General features: G+C 42.8%; 5 non-coding genes and 1 pseudogene across 5 annotated transcripts; 5 read left to right on the forward strand and 1 right to left on the reverse strand.

The window, feature by feature from the left end:
• Window positions 1-3,252: 3,252 nt before the first annotated feature.
• Window positions 3,253-3,324, reverse strand: trnaa-ugc (transfer RNA alanine (anticodon UGC)). Its single transcript has one exon. It is a non-coding gene; the product is annotated as a tRNA-Ala (tRNA).
• A 1,275-nt stretch (window positions 3,325-4,599) lies between these two features.
• Window positions 4,600-4,712, forward strand: trnal-caa (transfer RNA leucine (anticodon CAA)). The gene is made up of 2 exons: window positions 4,600-4,637; window positions 4,667-4,712. It is a non-coding gene; the product is annotated as a tRNA-Leu (tRNA).
• Window positions 4,713-7,098: 2,386 nt separating this feature from the next.
• Window positions 7,099-7,217, forward strand: LOC148825229 (5S ribosomal RNA). The gene has a single exon (XR_016093353.1). It is a non-coding gene; the product is annotated as a 5S ribosomal RNA (ribosomal RNA).
• A 536-nt stretch (window positions 7,218-7,753) lies between these two features.
• LOC148825230 (5S ribosomal RNA) lies at window positions 7,754-7,872 on the forward strand. Its single transcript, XR_016092981.1, has one exon. It is a non-coding gene; the product is annotated as a 5S ribosomal RNA (ribosomal RNA).
• Window positions 7,873-8,409: 537 nt separating this feature from the next.
• Window positions 8,410-8,528, forward strand: LOC148825231 (5S ribosomal RNA; annotated as a pseudogene).
• Window positions 8,529-9,065: 537 nt separating this feature from the next.
• LOC148825232 (5S ribosomal RNA) lies at window positions 9,066-9,184 on the forward strand. Its single transcript, XR_016093354.1, has one exon. It is a non-coding gene; the product is annotated as a 5S ribosomal RNA (ribosomal RNA).
• Window positions 9,185-16,923: the final 7,739 nt, after the last annotated feature.

The raw sequence follows: 16,923 nt of genomic DNA on the forward strand, positions 1-16,923 counted from the left end.
TTTGCTTGAACCTGTATTAAAAGAAGTTATTTGAAACTTTCGGGATTCCATTCTCTGATGTAGCTGTCTCTAAAGACGGATGTGATGTTTCGCAGATGTGAACTGTGCCTTCTCTCTTGTGTTCAAGAGGTATTTGCTGTGTGAGATCCTAACTGCATGTCCAGTAGGGCTCTGTTTTGTTTAGATTATCTATGTGGTGTACAGATAAAACTCAACTACATGGTGTGAATTCCGTGTTCAGGACGGGCAGAACCTGAAAAACTAAAAGCAGCCCTCGATGTGATTTGAACACGCAGCCTTCTGATGGGGAGTCAGACATGCTATCTTTGCGCCACGAGGTCACTGCTATCAGCTAATTTGAATTCCCCAAAGGAGACAAATCAGCTTCACAAACAAATTCTCCTGTGAAGAGCGCCGCTCTTCCGAAGAGAGTCGCTTCATCCCAGACCACATTTTATTCTTCCTGCGCAGCTCTTGTGCAGGTGTTGTTCTTGATAACAGATCCAGGAACACTGACTGTTTTTCTATATTTTTTTAATTAAGTACCCCATGGTGCAACGGTAGCACGTCTGACTCTAAATCCCGAAGTTAATTTTCAAAGTATATCGGAGTCAACTGATACTGATCGGGTTCTGCTGCTGCTGAACCCGCAGTCTTCACCTTAAAGTTCAATTCCCCAAGCCTTCTGACCTTATATGTCCATCCCTTCTCGTCAAAACTCGTATTTTCACAGGGTACCCTTCAGAAATCGCAGTATAGAATGAAAAACTCCAGTAGATCTCGGCTGCTGTTGGTGATTTTCCTTTAAAAACAAATTAATCTCCGGAAACTTTGCGGAGTGTATCACTTTCACTGAGACCGAGGAATGTTAAGATATACATGAGTCTTTGTGGCTCGGGTGTTAACCAAAAGGGTGGTGGTCTGAGCCCTCCCAGGGACGCTATGAGCCTTTTAATGTACAAACCCGTCTCACTTCATCTCCACGGCCGGTCTTGTACCACAATTAAATACAGAGCCCGCAGGGGGTAGTAGGCTCGCAAATATAGCTCACTGTGTATAAAATGAAGAAGCAGAGGTTAGTTTCTTATCTGCATGTTGCAGAGCCTTACGCAACTCGTACCATTAGCTGAGGTTTGATCCCTGCACGGGCTATTAGTTGAAAGGCCATTGTAAATGACGTGTAAGAGATTTATCTAGCTGGCTTTTATGTTTCACACTAAATTGAGATCTTGAAACCAAAATAGTTAGAAATATGGAACACAACCGTTGTTCCCCAAGAAGGAAAGCTGTTTTGTACTGACGTCACTCCTTTTTATGTAACCCAGATTGTAAAGACAACTCTGCCCTATCAAAGGAAAATGTTACACAAAAGTTGGAAAGCACACTCTGAACCCATCTGTATATTTGATTCCCGCGATCCGTTCAAAGCTGCTTAGTGCTTTGCAAGCAAATCAAATCATTTCAGGGAAGAAACTCAGTTTAGTGAACTACTTTTGTATTTTCACTCATTGAATTTGATCTTTGTATTCTCTTTGCATTCTCAGCAATAATATTTCAAAATTACAGTTCGGATTTATTGGAAAACTTCACAAGCATAATTAGGTTGGAACTGTAAAATTGTTTTTTAATATCTTGGTATATTTACCTTCATTTTAATATAGATATAACCATAAATGATGTTAAGCATATTGAACTTTTGTCATACTTTTTAAAACATTTTAGCTGAGGACACACGGCGACTATTATACCTTGTGATACATGCAAGACATCTGTAAACGAAGATGTAATTACAATAAAATTGTCAATTAACAGAAAACCACAATTTGTATAATATTATTCCTCGATATCAATGATCAATTGAAGGATTTGAAGAAACTATCAAAGAAACAGCAGCAATAGCAGATGATTTTGGTTTTGAACCCATCTTTACACCTCAATAATTCATTTGTCCTCGAAAAAAGAAAAGACAGGCATATTTTGAGTCTCATAATTATCCTCTTCTCGATCCAAAAGAAACGTTGATTGCTTCTGTAGTTTTTTGGATTTTCGTACAAAGATCTCACAAAGTATTGCCAGGATCTATATTTAGCATTTGGTAGCGATAACACTGCTGATATTGATTGAGTAAAAATCTATGATGTATTGACAGCTTTATCTGAAGCGAGAAATCCTCGAACGCCGCTTATGAAGTGCTGGGATTCATACCAAGAAATGCCTTTTGTTTTCCCACCCAAAATGCTACTATTACATTACATATTATGCAAACATTACCAGTTTTAGTAGCTTCTGGGCGCAATTTTCCAAAACACAAACTAATTACAAATTATTTAAGATGAACCATGTCCAAAAATTGTAAATCAGGATTAATATAATATCAAATGAAATTACTACAGAAGAAAATGTTTAACTGAAATATGAATAAGACTATGCAAGCCTACAAAACAGAACAATTCAATATTTATAACTTATTTTTTTATTTTTTGAGAAATGGGCTCACACACCGGAAGACACTAACTTTTCTCTTCGTTAGAGTATGTGAATAACAGTTTAACCCCAAATGTCTGTAATTGTGATTCTGTTAAAATTCAAAAAAGCATCTATCAATAGTAAGAAATTATTAAGAAAGGATGAAATTGTGTTATTTCATAAACTGTAAGACATGAAGACATTTACAGGTTATATCCTTTGCTTTGTCTTTTAAGGCAAGCGTTCAGGATCCAAGCCCATGTTCGGACGGTTGTGTTTCTCTTGTAATCATCAAATGGCATTGTTTTGTCCGTCAGTTCTTTCTTGAGTTGTACCATGGATATTTTATACCATACTATACTTTTCATGCTCTTTTGCATTTTCCTTCACATACGGAAAAAAACTCAAGGCGTTCTTGTCACTGTGCTACACAGTACAGGACACGCAGTGAGGAATTCGTGCAGCTTTCAGCTCAGTGCAGAGTCCAGAGGGAGGACTCGCTTGGTGAATGATCTCTCAGGAAATCCCGGGTGAGATTCAACATCCCAGGTGAGGTTTTTCTGCAACAGCCACGACAAGTGTGAAGACGTTCTCTGGATTTCCTGAATGTGACTTTAAATTAGTTCACATTCTTTGGTAGTTAACAGAACTAAATGCTTTGGAGGTACATTTAAAACTGCAGAGAACACTGTAGTTTAATTGTGTAAACCTGGCTCTCTATGAACACGAGCAAAGAGTTCTCACTTAAAAGAAGACTGCAATGTGAGCACAGTACCATAAAGCACTTGGAAATGCCAGGAATTAAACCCAGAACCTCATACATGCAAAGCATGCACTCTACCACTGAGCTACATCCCCGACCTAGAAGGCTGTGGAAGTGACTTAGAGATGTGCAGGTGCTCACAGAACACAATCCATCTTTTGCATCTTTTAAGTGCTCTTGATTAAACTATGCATAGAAAAACAGCAGTACTGATGATTTTCATGGACTGATGCACACTTGTTCTGTACAACTCCAGTGATAAAACCTTGTCTGTAAATATTGTAGAACGTAAAAGGGTGAAACAACGCTCCATCCACAGGAATGGTGACAGAAAGGATCATTTTCTTATTTAATACGTCCTTTTGAGATGCCTTGTCAACGCACACAGACGTTAGAGCTGAACAAATATTTTGTACACAAGACGGCAGTGCCATATTAGAATTCCTGTCTTCTTGATGGATTCAGACTCCTTCTCAGAGGTCCATGCTCGCCAAATAACTTTACAGCTGTAGCGGCAATGCTTATAAATAAGACAGAATTAAGCGTCGCTATGCTTTCCTAAATGAGGCCCCATCTCACTCTCCCTCTCTGTGGTGCAGCCACAGAGAAACTATTCATGCAGGCTGATTTAAGATGTTTTCTTTTGATAAGGTACAGCTCCCAAACGGAGATGCACTTAGCTAAGCCTGGCTATCATGATCAATGGTCATCCATTGGCGCCTATCTGTCTAGGGAGTGCCGAATGGACATCTGGACTGCATTCCTAAGTGTCAGGAGTAAGTGACTCACATCTCACCTTGATCAACCAATCAGGGATTGGCAGGGTGTGGTAACACCAAGTGGGTCTCCAATGCCTCCGTTGTATTTCTGATGGAGCGCTATGAGCAAAGATTTAATAAGCTACTCCTGCCGATGATTCAGCTTAAAGAAGTAAAAGCTTCACAAACAAAAGCAGCTCGCTACCACAGCCAATATTAAATGTAATTGGTGGCACTTTACCATGTGCACTGGCTCAAAAGTGATCTCGGCAGACGTTGTTCCCTACAGTACGTAAAGCTGAAAGCGCCAAAGAGCATTTCCATTGAGAAAAAAAAAATCTGCCTTGATGTTAAACATAGAGAGCCTGTCTTTTAGAAGTTCTCCCTCTAAACACCTTATGCAGCCTCCCGACAGACTAACAAAAAGCGCCTTTTCACCAACTCAATTTATAATACGCCCCTCAAAACTCACAACCGAATAACAATCCATCCGTATATTTGATTTCCAAGATCCATTCAAGGCAACTTGGCTCTTCGCAAGCAAATAATTTCAGGGAAGAATCTCAGTTTAGTCAACTACTGGTGCATTCAGCACACCACTTGCTTTTGCTTATCAGGGTGGCCGAGTGGTCTAAGGTGCCCGACTCAAGGATGTGTGTCTTTCCAGCTAGCTTGGGTGTTCTGGTCTCCAAATGGAGGCGTGGGTTCAAATCCCACTCCTGACAGCTTCTGTTTTTACCTCTCTTGAATTGTTCCAGTGCTAGCTGACAGTGAATGACTGAAATATAAAAGCAGCAGAAGAAAGCAAGCAACTCAGTGCAATTTGTGAGTATTCTGCACTGTTAAAATGCACAGGTTTTCATACTTTTTGGAATTCGTAGCTCAAGAAGTGACTCCTGTTTCATTTTCTATTCACCAACTCGATTTGCATTCAGCCCCTCACACCTCACAACAGAATAACAAACGGCTTCATGTGCCACAGCATTCCCCTGTAGATTCGGTTTGCACTATGAATTAGGCGACCCCGAATGAAATATTTTAGTGTTGGCTCAAATGTGAGGAATTTCATGAACCCTCAAAAAGGAACTTGCAGAAAATGCCAGCAATTCAAAGCGTGTAGGCAGCATGAACAGACCAATTCTGCAATTTCTGTTATCGCGGGCGGTGCTTTCTGAGTCGAGGCTCTGCTTTAAAAATGAGAAGTGCTGAACTCTAAACACGTTCTTGCCATTACTGCTACTCCTGCTGCTACTCCTTCGTCCTCGAAAAAAGAAAAGACAGGCATGTTTTGAGTCTCAAAATGATCTTCTGGATCCACAAGAAACATGTAAATTTGATTGATTCCGCAGTATTTTGGATGTACTGTACTTATAACTTCCATCGAAGAGAGATTTCATCAGTTGCATGAAATTGAAACTTTCGACTTTTTGTCTGGTATTGAAAATATATTAAAAAAAAACTTAAACAATTTTCTAACGAACAACTCATGAATTATTGCCAGGATCTATATTTAGCGTTCGGTACTGATAACACTGCTGATATTGATTGTAGCGTGCTCTCTGAAGGCACGAGTTCTGTAGGGTTTGGGCATTTACTGGGACAATTATTAATTGTAGCAGTAAATCACAAAACTGATTCTTTTAATGGCTTTAGAATCCAACCATGCGATATAACTCAAACAGCGCACACACACAGGTACTAATACACGAAAATACATTTATTAATACATAGAATATGCATATAAACCTAGCAGATCTTAACGAGAGGGTTAACAGAATACAAAAGGTATATATTCAATCAGTTACGAAGTGTTACATATATCAAGAGGACATACGTTCAGTATATCATTCATTTAGACCGTTTCGTAAATGAACTTGGTTATAACTTCTACATTAGATACTGAAAACAAGTACATAACTCTTAGGAATTAAATTGATATCAACTGGTTGGGATAACAATTGAATTCTCGAGCTGTAATGCATTGAAGTTGAATACTCATCCAATCTCTGGGGATTCAGATCTCCTGCGGGCACAAAGAAACAGTTGCAGGCTGTTGCTGTCCAATCCGCGCTCTCTGGCTTGGTGCCAGGCTGTGCGGCTTGCAACGGTGCGCTGCTGATGCTCACTGACCGGCTAGTTAGTGTTGGCTTTAACTAGCAAAGTTTGTGCACAGGAGAAAAGATGACTGTGGGTCCCAGCAAGTCAGGAAGAGGACCAGTTCATTCCTGATGAAGCGCTAGTTCTGAATAGTGATTCAGCTGTCCACAGTTCCGACCTGTTCACAAGGCTTGCTGCTGGTGCTTACCTCAGGTGGATCCTCTGGTTACTCTCTGGCAACCTCCGCTCTAGATTCTTAGAACAAAGGAAAGTTCTGGCACTCGGACACACTGGCCGTTCCGTGGTTGTCCGGGCTGAGTCTTAGGATGGTCAGGAGGCGCGCTGCGAGAATGTCCTGCCCTTGGGAGCCTATTGCTCCTGGGCCGTCCTGCCCTGGAATTCTCCTTTGAATTCCCTTTAGAAAAGTCCAGGAAATAGTCTCTCAGGCCCTCTGTGTTGCCTGTTTTTACCTGGAGGAACTTCAGGTCGTTCATTGGCTGAAAGTTTAATGGGCATCAGAGTCCCACGTGGGTTACTCGGCCCTACCAGTCCCTGATTGGTTGATCAAGGTGAGATGTGAGTCACTTACTCCTGACACTTAGGAATGCAGTCCAGATGTCCATCTGGCACTCCCTAGACAGATAGGCGCCAATGGATGACCATTGATCATGATAGCCAGGCTTAGCTAAGTGAATCCCCATTTGGGAGCTGTCCCTTATCAAAAGAAAACATCTTTAAATCAGCCTGCATGAATAGCTTCTCTGTGGCTGCACCACAGAGATGAACAGAGAGATGGGGCCTCATTAGAAAAAGCACAGCAACACTTAATTCTGTCTTATTAACAACCATTGCCGCTACAAGTGAAAGGCTGAAGTGAAATAGAGCGGGGACGAAGGCAGTGAAGAGAGAGAACGTGGGAAGAAGAGAAAAACGCAAGGGAAAAAAAGCAGCGTCGTAAAAGAGGTGACGGAGCTGTCCCTTTCTATAAAAAGGGTGCCAGCGAGCCTTGTTCTCGCTTACGGCCACACCCCCTTGAGCACGCCTGATCTCGTCTGATCTCGGAAGCTAAACAGGGATGGGCCTGGTTAGTACTTGGATGGGAGACCGCCTGGGAATACCAGGTGCTGTAAGCTTTTAAGCGCAGGAGGCGCCCTATCCCTGCTCGCTCGCTCATTCCCCTGATCACACGTGCAGTGCGGCTTGTCCGTCTGTTTATTTGTCAGCTTTGGCGAGACACGGGTGCTTGTGTATTAGCGTGAGCGTTTTTTATTCTGATCATGAACAGTTTTACAAGTCCGCAAAGGATCGAGGAAAGGTTTATCGCCAGCTGAAAAGAGACACAGCGCTTCGGCTGTGGAGACTTGTTCGGCTGGCGTTCGGGGAGTCGCGTTTTTCAGAATTGTATTGAGATCGTTTTCCACAGAGCTCAGATGTCAAAGCACAGCAGCAGCTCTCCACAGCGATCCTCTATAGCGCCCTTTCTCCCGCAGCTCCGTCCTCATTGGAAGGAAGCAAGAGTGAAAGGCTGAAGTGAAATAGAGCGGGGACGAAGGCAGTGAAGAGAGAGAACGTGGGAAGAAGAGAAAAACGCAAGGGAAAAAAGCAGCGTCGTAAAAGAGGTGACGGAGCTGTCCTCTCTATAAGAAGGGTGCCAGCGAGCCTTGCTCTCGCTTACGGCCACACCCCCTTGAGCATTCCTGATCTCGTCTGATCTCGGAAGCTAAACAGGGATGGGCCTGGTTAGTACTTGGATGGGAGACCGCCTGGGAATACCAGGTGCTGTAAGCTTTTAAGCGCAGGAGGCGCCCTATCCCCGCTCGCTCGCTCATTCCCCTGTTCACACGTGCAGTGCGGCTTGTCCGTCTGTTTATTTGTCAGCTTTGGCGAGACACGGGTGCTTGTGTATTAGCGTGAGCGTTTTTTATTCTGATCATGAACAGTTTTACAAGTCCGCAAAGGATCGAGGAAAGGTTTATCGCCAGCTGAAAAGAGACACAGCGCTTCGGCTGTGGAGACTTGTTCGGCTGGCGTTCGGGGAGTCGCGTTTTTCAGAATTGTATTGAGATCGTTTTCCACAGAGCTCAGATGTCAAAGCACAGCAGCAGCTCTCCACAGCGATCCTCTATAGCGCCCTTTCTCCCGCAGCTCCGTCCTCATTGGAAGGAAGCAAGAGTGAAAGGCTGAAGTGAAATAGAGCGGGGACGAAGGCAGTGAAGAGAGAGAACGTGGGAAGAAGAGAAAAACGCAAGGGAAAAAAAAAAGCGTCGTAAAAGAGGTGACGGAGCTGTCCTCTCTATAAGAAGGGTGCCAGCGAGCCTTGCTCTCGCTTACTGCCACACCCCCTTGAGCACGCCTGATCTCGTCTGATCTCGGAAGCTAAACAGGGATGGGCCTGGTTAGTACTTGGATGGGAGACCGCCTGGGAATACCAGGTGCTGTAAGCTTTTAAGCGCAGGAGGCGCCCTATCCCCGCTCGCTCGCTCATTCCCCTGTTCACACGTGCAGTGCGGCTTGTCCGTCTGTTTATTTGTCAGCTTTGGCGAGACACGGGTGCTTGTGTATTAGCGTGAGCGTTTTTTATTCTGATCATGAACAGTTTTACAAGTCCGCAAAGGATCGAGGAAAGGTTTATCGCCAGCTGAAAAGAGACACAGCGCTTCGGTTGTGGAGACTTGTTCGGCTGGCGTTCGGGGAGTCGCGTTTTTCAGAATTGTTTTGAGATCGTTTTCCACAGAGCTCAGATGTCAAAGCACAGCAGCAGCTCTCCACAGCGATCCTCTATAGCGCCCTTTCTCCCGCAGCTCCGTCCTCATTGGAAGGAAGCAAGAGTGAAAGGCTGAAGTGAAATAGAGCGGGGACGAAGGCAGTGAAGAGAGAGAACGTGGGAAGAAGAGAAAAACGCAAGGGAAAAAAAGCAGCGTCGTAAAAGAGGTGACGGAGCTGTCCTCTCTATAAGAAGGGTGCCAGCGAGCCCTGCTCTCGCTTACGGCCACACCCCCTTGAGCACGCCTGATCTCGTCTGATCTCGGAAGCTAAACAGGGATGGGCCTGGTTAGTACTTGGATGGGAGACCGCCTGGGAATACCAGGTGCTGTAAGCTTTTAAGCGCAGGAGGCGCCCTATCCCCGCTCGCTCGCTCATTCCCCTGTTCACACGTGCAGTGCGGCTTGTCCGTCTGTTTATTTGTCAGCTTTGGCGAGACACGGGTGCTTGTGTATTAGCGTGAGCGTTTTTTATTCTCATCATGAACCTTATATACTGTATCTCTACATCCCATAACCTTTAACGGCAGGTGCCTGGGTGTGGACATGTTGTGATGTAATATTTAATTTAAAAGTAAACATTTTAGTAAAGTCTGTTATATTGTTAAAATCTATAAGCGTTATAAATATCAATTTTTGCTCGTGCTTATATTTTATCGCTGCTAAATGTGTCTTATTCAATTATTTTAACACTTTTATGACCTATCCACTAAAATATAAAAACCTGCCCTACAACGCTCTTCTCAAAAGATAAAATAAGTTTTACATTTTTTGATTCAATGTAATTTCTTTTCTAGAGAAACACATCATTTGAGGCTTGGGTTGCATGTTAATATTTTTAAGGTTTAAAGACTTTACGTTCACGGTACGAGGAAAATCATTTCAAACTTTTGAAAAGTTGTTGAGAATTTGTCATTGAAATAAGCTTACATATTTTAATTCAACGTGATTACTTTTCACTCTCGATAAAACACGTGTGATTTTGGGGCGGGGGGATATGGTGGAGCGTTCTAAAACATCACAACCATTTGAAAAATGTCTTGAGCTATGTAGGCATGGTTACAAATTTGGAGTTTATGCTTAAATTAGCCGACTTGCCAGTTTTGAAATGTGAAACCTGAGCTGTCAGGCCCCGATATTGACTGCTGCGAAGATGGCTTCTTTGAGTAGTGAATCATCGGATTCCTCTGCTATGCAAACTGAAGAAGTAGGTTGCTAAAATATTTTTTCTGATAGTGGAATTGTCGTTTCAATCTGCGTTTAGCGTATTTCGTTTTCAACACTTTGTCTTCTTTTTAGCAAAAGCTGACCCAGCACTCAGTGGTGTGTGACAGTGGCTGTCATGTGAACTCTGACGGTGATTCAGGTGTTGGGGGTCCGTCAACGACTGATGAAGAGTTGCTACAAATGGTAAATATTAAACCACAGCAAGTTCGAAGCAAACGAAAAACTCTAACACAAAAGAGGCATTACAATTGTAAATATTTTAGGTAAAAAGCATGCCTATTTATTTTGTTAAGCCTTCCTTTTCTTTTTTCCTTTAATAGAATAACGAAGAGGTCGACGCATCAATCTTCAAACTACCATCAAGCTTGAATGTTTCGTGTCTGTTCATGTGTGTTCGCCAAAATGTGATTAATGATGATGTTCAACCTAGTTTAGCTAACGATGGCTCTAATGAGCCCGATGCTATGGATCAGATTGTAAAGTCGGTGGTATGTTGCACCTTCAACCATTGTTTAAAGGGGGTTGTGGTTGATGAATGCGCGGCCCGTTTGATTAATCATCCAGGTCAACGGGGTCACACATGCCTAGTTGTCGGGTGCGCGGATGGGTACTGTGGTGTCTCCGGGGGAAAGTTTATGTAAATGAAAGTAGTACTCACACCACACTTTTCTTTCCTGAGTTTCGTGGCGTTTCTTCCTCCAACTATCTTCCAAATACAGTCCGTAATCCGTTCCCTTAATCCTGATCCGATCCGAGTTCCAAAAGTCCGTAATAAAGCCAATCCGCGATGTATCCTTATCCAGTGTCCGTAATCCAAAAACCATAAACCTTTTCTCCTTTCAGTAGTCCGTTATTCTTTAGCCCGATCTTTAACATACACCTCTTTCCTCTCTTTTCCTCCAAACCGCATTCACCTTATCGGCTTCCGCCCTGTTCACTGCCTCCAGGGCACTTATATTTCGGTTCCTGATGCGGCTCAGCTGTGTCTCATTGTTTCTCAGGGTAGACCCTTTCCATGTACCGGTCAGCTGATTCTTTTTGGCAGCCATTTTGCTAAGGTCCATATCTAGTATTTTAAGTAGGTCATTCCGAAAATACCTGTTATGAATGACCCTTCCCCTGGTCATGTTACAGTACAAAGATGTGTTGTTTGCCGCATTAGAAATTTATAAGTGTCTCAGTTTAGCCCGAATTTTATCGGCTGTTCTGTACATCGCCAGTGGCCTGGGTGCCTATACTTTTACAGATGATACTGAGCGGAGTATAAAGCACTTGCTGAGAAAAATAATTGACGACCGCTCGCCATATGAGTATGTACGCTCCTTACTTGTAAAGGTAGATGGAAAAATACTACACGTGACTTTTGGTGCGTTGCAAAACTTATTTTATACTTATTTATACTTATTTTTACAGAAAAGAAAAAAGATCTATGTAAAACCAGGGCTGTGAAATACTCGCAATGTGAATAGAGCTTTCACTCTGTTTTACAGACACAGGTGTGCCATCGTGAGAAGAATGAAAAATTTCGAATGTATATGTAAGAATTCTTACAAAAAGTGCTTTACACTCTTCTTTCTGCAAAGCTTGAAATAAAAATCAATTAACTGAATGCTAATGTCCTTGAATTTGTTAAAGAGATAGATGTGCATGTAAAGAACATGAGTGAAATTACTGCGATTCTGATGTTTTCAGATCAGAAACTGAAGCCTGGCAGATTCAGCGGTGTGTATTCCAAAACTACAACGTATTTTACATAGAACCTGTGGTAACACCGTCCCTCTGATCACTCAGGCTAATTTATTTGCTCTGTTAGGGTCGCCCAGTTCGGTGTTCACGGCTATAGAAATGGCGAGAGAAAGGGCGTTATGAATGCTTTTTCAGATGCTGCTGAGTTTCTGAACAATGTTGGGGCGATAGCTACAACTAATTTTCTGCACCAACATTTAATTGGCGATTGCAAGCAGTAGTCTGTAATGTGTGTGAAAAGTTTAAAAGTGTATACTGGGATGTTTCTGTAATTTAAAACCTACTGATGAAATAAAGTGGTTCACATTTCACATGCTATTTGTCCTGCGAGTTCTTTCTGTGACACTTTACTCAGTCAGTCAGTCAGTCAGTGTGCGTGTGTGCGTGCGTGCGTGCGCTCACATCCCAGAAACTCGCGGCACTCACCAGACTTCCCACACCGCCGATTCCCTAGGGTTATAATAGATTGCATTCAAACCTGCAGCAGACATGATCACCTTCCATCCCTCGTTGCTAATACGCTCTTTCACACACTTATTTATAAATCGAAGGGGATGCGGTGGTGGGCATTTGGACCCTGAGGCCTGGGGCTGCTAGGGGTGGAAGGCGGGACAACAACACTCATTATGACACACCATTGGCTCTCGAGGGGGCGGGACATCCGCCCATAACATTGCACCATTGGCCGATAAGGGGGCAGGACATCTGCCCATGGCGGCCTCCCATTGGCTGAAAAAGGGGGCGTGGTACCTGTCAAAATGTTTGATGAAAGGTGTCGCTTTATTCTACTCCCGGGCCAAAAACAGCCCTCGGATCATCAAGTCAATCAGGAACTCCCAGTCTCACAACTGCATTCCCTCGGTGCTTCCCTACCACCCTAACCCAATTTCTATCCCCAGGACCATCATTAACAATGACTACATTTTACAGGACGATCCCTCCATTGGTACTCTTTTTTCCGACCGCCCAATCATCTCTTATCGCTGACCACCACATAAGCTTCTTGTTCACAGCTCCCTCACACTCAGCACCTTCCCCTGCAATAGCACTCGCTGCATCACTGGCAAATACATATCTAACGACATTCAGGGCATCACAGGACAATTCCAGATAACCCTGACAACATCCTGTATCTCATTTACTGTATCTCTTGCAAAAAATGCCCAGCTATCTACATTTGGGAAACCGAAAGGAGACTAGGAGAATGCTTCAGAGAACATATTAGGGCTGGGAAGGTTAAAGATTTCTCCAAGCCCATAGTTTTTCTTTTCACCTCAAATAGCCAGGATCTCTCAATGACTGACTTATTTTAATGTAATCTTCTCTATTCTCTTGCAGGTTTTGACTTCACACCTTTCTTCACCTCTCTCCATTTTGCACTTCCTGTGTGGCCTCTCTGCTGCTCCTGCCTCCTCCCCTCTCCCAGCTTTTGTTCTTCTGTGCTATTTAATCTTTGTAATCTGCCCTGTCTTTCTCACACCTGAAGAAGGCTTCACAGCCGAAACATTGAGTTTTCTCTCTTCTCTTTTCAGTATGGAATAAACCTATTACTTGTTCCTTTGCAGACTACACATGCTGACATAGTTTAGTTCAGGTGGGTAGCTGCTTCAATATACATTTGTAAATGTCAATTTAAAACTGTAAAAATAGTAAGATTGTAACTCCACTTTAAAACGTGGCAAGAAATAGACACATGGGAGGCTACACCCTGGAAAGGTCATCAGTCCATCCCAGGGCAAAGATATAAAAAATAAACATATAGGCAGCACATATCAAGCCTTACAAGAAATCATTAACACCCTCAACACACACCACAGGTCCATTAAACTCAAATACACCAAGCATGGTAGCCTGATAGACTTCCTAGACACCACCACATACAAGGTTTCTTCCTTCAACAACACAGACAAACTGGACATCAAGGTATTTTTCAAAGACACATTCACACGGCTTACTGCACAAGGATAGCTTCCACCCAAAACATACTTTAAAAGGACTGGTAAAATCACAACTCCTACACTTCCACAAAATCTGTACACAACAACAAGACTTTGAGGAAGCCAAATACACACTCTTCCCAGCTTCATGCCAGAGAAGATACACACAAAGTTTCCTCAAAAATGTGGCACAAACATTTCTAAATAGAAAAACTCCAGATGACAGAAAAATACCCCTCAACACATCATATTCTCAACTCAGCATAAAAACCAACCAAAAACCATGATATTAGAAAACACAAACATACTAAGGGAGCACAAAATCATATCTGCACACAGAAAAAAACAAAAACCTTCAGCATTAATTAGTCCAAAGCAAGCTAAAACCTGTACAAAACAGATCATATACACCAAGAGCCAAACATTTCATAACAGAAAACAATGATCCAAAACAAAGAAACTAAAGAAATCTTCCAGTTGCAAAGGGCACTCTCAGAAAACATCAATAACGCCATCTACAGCATCCAGTGCAAAAAGTGCGGGGTGACCTATGTGGGGGGAACGGGTAACTCCATCCGAACCCAGCTGACACAACACAGGTACATCAGGAACCACGGGACTGGAAAGCAACCCCAACTGGACAGAGATAGAAACAAAGAAAAAGGAAAGGGAGTGGATCAAAAGACTTCTTTACACAAGACCTGAACATCAGAAAAACCGGGAGGGTTTTAGTCGTTGGAAGGAGAGTGCTCACCTTGTGCCAGATGGTCCCCTCTCGGATAAAATCTGGGAGAAGGAGCTTTGTTCCCCTCTCCTAACTAGCCAGATCCTACAGGGACTGGAACTCTTCACCATACTAACACGCAACAAACAGACGAATAACTGAAACCAATCAGCTATGGAAACTCGCACAGCTTGCACAGTCCTACTAGGGAGGAAAACAAAAGACCCCGATTGCCTATTGAGATGTTAATGGTCCATGCATAATCCCCACCAGGGAAAGCAGAAACTCATTCACCAACTGAAACTGCACCTACTCATACAGAAACGTACAGAAGGAACACAGACCATAGGATACAAACTAGCCCCCTACAACTACAACACACTGTCCCTTACAAAACAGGATAAAAACAGGCCAGCATGGACACAGTGTCCCAGAACAATGCCTGAAGAAGACCCAGGCAGAAACATAGCGACACACAGAAAGGCAAGATTGTCTTCCTATGGAGCCACAGATTCTACAGAGGTAAAGCTGCCTAACAGTGGAAACCTAATGGTGTCAACGAAGCTTTAGGCATTTAAATGGTAAGTATGGATCAATCCAGAGTTGACAACGCACGCAACCGTACGGTCACCCTCCACACTGCCTACACAACAAACATGTCAAACAGACAGGATACCTTCCAACAAGGAACCAGGATCATCTACAAAATGATCCAAACAGTCCACCATTTACAAAACACAGCAGTTTTATTGGACGGGAGAACCGAGCACCTGCCAGCCTACGACGGAAGACCGAGGAACTCATAAAACCTGCCAAGCCACCCAAACTCACATATTTGAAGCTGGTAAGCAATGCCAAAAATTGGCTTCACACCACACTGCAGATCCTCGAAGAGCAAAATCTGTCATACAACTAGAGGATCTTGAGCTTCCCCACTGGGAGGAAGCTTTCACACTTGCTTCCAACTGATCAAAGAAACATTATGGGAGGAAATTGCAGAACACCACCTTTGGACCCTACAGTACACAAGCTATCAATACTGGGTTAGGGAAGGACACTCGGGCAGATCAAATTATCACAGCAGTTTTTAAATTCTACAATGACTTCTACTGGAAAGACTGCGAACAACACCAAGTAAGAGTTAAGTTGTTTTATAAAGTCATTATTTTAGAGCAAGGTATAATTCTGATAAAAATACAATAAACAATATGGTGAAGCTATTGGAGAGAAAATTAAGGCTCGGTTAAGAAACTGAAACAGTCTTGACTTGTTCCTTTACACAAAAGTTATTTATTTTCAAAAGAGACCCATGAGGATTCATCTGGTGTGCAAGACCTGCCTGAAGACATTTGACCAGTTTCCTCTTCACCTAAAGAGGGTGTGTATGAAATGAGCCTCAGCAGAGGAGATCAGCAAGGTCCTTCTCCAGGCCAGGAAGGACTTGTTGAATCACCTGAGGAATGGGCAGGTCGGGGATTACAAGAGCATAGGGCTCATGTGTGGTGAGAATGTGAGACTGGCGGAGTCCATGGACTGTTTTATGTGGAATCCTGAAGACACATCAGCAAGGTAAGATATTTATAATTTATAAGGCTTCTTCTGTTTCATTTCTAACCTTTACCTTTATGTAAGGGTATGTTAAAATGATATACCAGTGGTCCAGATGCCCTGAGCAAGAGGCTGCTGTCCAGGAGGAAGAGATGCCAGAGACTGAAGTGGAAGAGGAAGGGGAAGATGTGAGTTCTGGAGAACTTTCTATTTTTTCCAAATGTATCTTTTGTTTTATACTTGTATTCTAGTTTGTCTTAGAAGTAAAAATGTTAAATGTGTATTTTGTATTCCTACTGTCCCCCAGTTCTTAAAAGCCATCAGCAGGCTCTCAGGAAGACGGTGACCCAGGCTGGACTGGACAGAACGCACTCCCTGGATGCTCCTCACCTGGCTGGGTTTAAACAGGACCTTACCAAGGATCTTGAAGTGGCAGATTGCTCTCAGGAGGTATTTATTTTTAAAGGCATTTAAAATTGAGCAGTGATATTTCCATAGCACATGTTTTTACTCCTTAGCTTAAAATTCACCCATGTGAAATCTCAGCCATAAACATAGTGACTCTACATTTGTCAGGTAGAAAATATTTCCAGATTCCTGTTTTTATGGATCCATCTGCATCTTCCTTAAACTTTGTAAAGGGCCTATCCAAAACAACAATTATTGTAACCAAATGAAGACCACTGGACTGTCTCACCAAATCATTGCTAATTATATTAAGAACATAAACCATTTTCCGGGCTACATCCTAAATGATATCAGTGTGAAAGTAGAGGATCCCAGCCTGGCTAACCTCATCATCAACTTCCAAAGTATCCTAAAGGATATTCAGAAGAAGAACAGTAAGAATGTTGCCAAGAGATTACTAAAAATAGGTCATTTTCATTTTAAAACT

The sequence above is a fragment of the Atractosteus spatula genome, chromosome 10, assembly GCF_055471065.1.
Source record: "Atractosteus spatula isolate fAtrSpa1 chromosome 10, fAtrSpa1.hap1, whole genome shotgun sequence".
NCBI classification, from domain to species: Eukaryota; Metazoa; Chordata; class Actinopteri; order Semionotiformes; family Lepisosteidae; genus Atractosteus; species Atractosteus spatula.